The sequence below is a fragment of the Urocitellus parryii genome, chromosome 7, assembly GCF_045843805.1.
Source record: "Urocitellus parryii isolate mUroPar1 chromosome 7, mUroPar1.hap1, whole genome shotgun sequence".
NCBI lineage: Eukaryota > Metazoa > Chordata > Mammalia > Rodentia > Sciuridae > Urocitellus > Urocitellus parryii.
In genome coordinates, this window is record NC_135537.1 from 59,635,449 (window position 1) to 59,638,795 (window position 3,347).

Consider the following 3,347-nt stretch of genomic DNA (forward strand, 5'->3'; position numbering starts at 1 on the left):
CCGGCCACCCTCCAGCCTTCACACCCCCCTCCCCAGGCCCTGGGAGGTGCTGGTTGTCCAGTGTGGTGAAGGAAGTGGGTGATGGAGACCAGTGAGCTGTCATACCTTCACAACCCAGAGGGTGTCTACTTCTGATCTGGGGCTTTTGAGAATCTTGATGCTGTCCCAGAAGCTGTATTTCAGCTATCTAAAGACAACTTCATACCAATATAATGTAACAGAAAATATCAGAAAACATTAAGCAAACAGAAGTGTGGAACCTGTGACGCTCTTAAGATGAACATCTCTGGGAGCAGTTGTGGATGCCCTAATTCTGCAGATCTATCTAATGACTTTAAGGAACTTTGGACAGAACTAAAAGAATGTCATGAGAAAGAAGCACAAGGTTTACAAGTAAAAGTAACTAAGCACAAAGATTAGAAGAATTCTTCACTAAAAATCCACTGCTGAGAGAGCAACAGAAAGTCCTTCATGAAACCATTAAAATTTTAGAAGATCAGTGAGTCTGGTACTTACTTGAGGTGGAGAGCAGGATTATGTGATCCAGTGCAGTAACTGAAGAACATATGCAGAAATAGCAGGAAGAATTTGAAAAATATTTGACAATAGAATCTTAAACTTATTACAGAACTCGTGACTGAAAAGAATACTCTTCGGGAAGAAAATAAAAAGCTTTCTGAACAACTGCAGCAGAAAATAGAGAATGATCAATAGCATCAAAGCAACTGACCTTGAGTGTGAGAAAAATGTTATTCCAGATTCACCAATAACAGTCTTTTTATTTTCTGTTATTAACCAGCTACAAAAAGAAGAATCTCTATGTTCCATACATGGAACAAAGCACAGAGTGAATTGGAGTACTGCATGTACACATGTGGAACGAGCAGTTATCCCACTGATAAATCATCTTTTAATTTGGCGACAGTTGTTGCTGAAACACTTGGATTTAGTGCTCAAGAAGACTCTGAATCTTAAAGTCCTTTGAGCCATCTATCTTGGTGATAAGCACCACACTGTTCAGAAGCAGATCACAAGAAACAGCCTTTTGAGGCATCTACAAGAAATAGTAAAGGTAAGTTTAAGATTTTCAGACTCAATGTCCATCTCCTGTATTTGGAGCTATTTCTAATGTGAAAAGTAGTTTATGTTTGAATACAAATATATATGCTTGTCTTTTAGACACTGGGAAAAAAATCATTGGAAAACAACCCCATTCAGCAACATTTCTATTTCTAGATCAGAGAAACCTAGGCCAGATCTGAAGACAGTGCCCTTTGCACCGAACAAGGTCATCAGCCAGTCATCTTCTAATAGGCAGACACTTATAAATAAAAATGTCAGTGAACCCATAGGTAAACAGAATAACACTGATCACATTAAAGATGATATTACTGATGCTCCTGAGATCCTTGGAAGCAGAATATCCAAAAGGAAAAAAACTGAGGAAGAAAGTGAGCATGAAGTTAAGTTGCCCACAAGCCTTTTTTGATAAAGAAAATGCTTCTCCTTTTCCATTGGATAGTCAGTTTTCTATGAATGGGGGCAACTTGATGAATACACCTCTGGATCTGTCTGATGGATTTCCAGCTACTCAGTGTCAAAAGAAAAACCCAGCAAATGAGACCTTTAAAAACAGATTTAAGCAAGTGACTCTTTATGAGGCTTTTAAGCCCATTCCAAAAGACTCTTCCTCAGGCCACAAGGCCTTGGGTGGGAGCTGCATATTACCCAAAGATTCCTCAGAGGAGCCCTAGTTATAGTACTGCATCCTTCAATCCCTGAATCAGTCTTCACCAGCCAACAAAACACCATCACAAATAAAAGAAGAAAATCCTGTCTTGAAAATCCCTCGAGGGCCACATGAAAGTTTGGAGACAGAGAATCTCTTTGATGACATAAAGGATGCTGGTTCTCATGAGCCAATAAAAATTAAAACCCAGTCAGCCCAAGGAGCATAGGAACTTTCATGAATCCTTCATTTAAATCCCTGTGGAATTGCTAAAACAAAGTCTCTGCAAAACAATCAAGATGTGTCCTTTGAAAATATAGAGTGGAGTAGAGATCCACAGTGGAGTATAGATCCAGAAGCAGACTTCTCTCGGTATAAAATGGATGTTACTATAACAGATAAAGAATAGTAGTCCGTCAAGATTGGGAGAGACAGTGGACATGGACTGTACATTGGTCAATGACACCTCAGTGACACCATGCTTTAAAAATTGAAGAAGAGCAAAAAGGAGAAAAAATTCCAAATGGAGAAAAAAAGATGGATGGTAGCCTGGAAGATATGTTTGATCCGATGACCCATGAAGAATACGAATCTTGTTTGGCAGATAATTTCTCCCAGATGGCAGATGTGGAGGAGGAATTGTCCGCTGCCACAGAGAAACCAAACACACATGGTGATAAACAGGATAAAATCCAGCAGAAAGCATTGGCGGAGCCATATTTTAAAGACCATCAAAGAGAGCCCAGCTTACAAAATTCTCATCACATTGAGGTAGTTCGGAAGAAAGAAGAGAGAAGAAATCTGCTTGGGCAGACATGTAAGGGATGTGAAACTTATTATGCAGATACGCAAGCAGAAGAGAGAGAAAAGAAGTGAGATTTCTGCTCCAGACATGGATCTCACTACATTCCACCCAGCACACCAGAGAATTTCTGGGAAGTTGGTTTTCCTTCCCCCACAGACTTGTATAAAGGAAGATCTTGATCTTTGCTCTTGACCAAAAAGATGGTAGCCTCACCATGCAATGTTTTCTCCAAAAGACAAAAAGCAGAAGACATAGATTTTGAAGTAAAAAAAACAGAAGGATAGAAGACAGTTTTTTCCCCTTTTAGTTATTTAAAGTTGATATTAAACATTGATTTTTTAATCTTTTGTAAATTGATTAATAAATCTTTTTTCCATTAAAAATGTTTCTAAATGGAATTTACTTACCATACAACTATTTAAAATGTGAACAGGTTTGTGTTTCTTGCTTTTGCACCTTTAAAACAATAAGGTGTATTTGGCACTCTAACTTAAGAGTTGTTTGTTTACTTTACTTGGTTATTACAGTTTTTTAAATTAAAAAAAAAGATTTTTGAACTGAAATACACAGCAGGTGAAATTTTAAAAAATTACTGAACAGGTTCAATATCAGAGTGGAGATCGCAGAGAAAAGAGTCGTGAAACTTAAAGCTAGAATCACAGAAATTATCTAGTCTGAAAAAGAAGAGGGAAAATATGGAAAAAAATGAACAGATACTGAGGACCTGTGTGAAAACAAATAGTCTAACATTTGTGTTACTGGTGTCCCAAAGAGAAAGAGGGTGGAGCAGAGAAAAAGCATTTGAAGAAATAG

The 3,347-nt window shown here is 37.9% G+C and overlaps 1 pseudogene; it reads left to right on the plus strand.

Annotated features, from left to right (window-relative positions):
- Nucleotides 1-276: 276 nt before the first annotated feature.
- Nucleotides 277-2,789, plus strand: LOC113188813 (DNA endonuclease RBBP8 pseudogene; annotated as a pseudogene).
- Nucleotides 2,790-3,347: the final 558 nt, after the last annotated feature.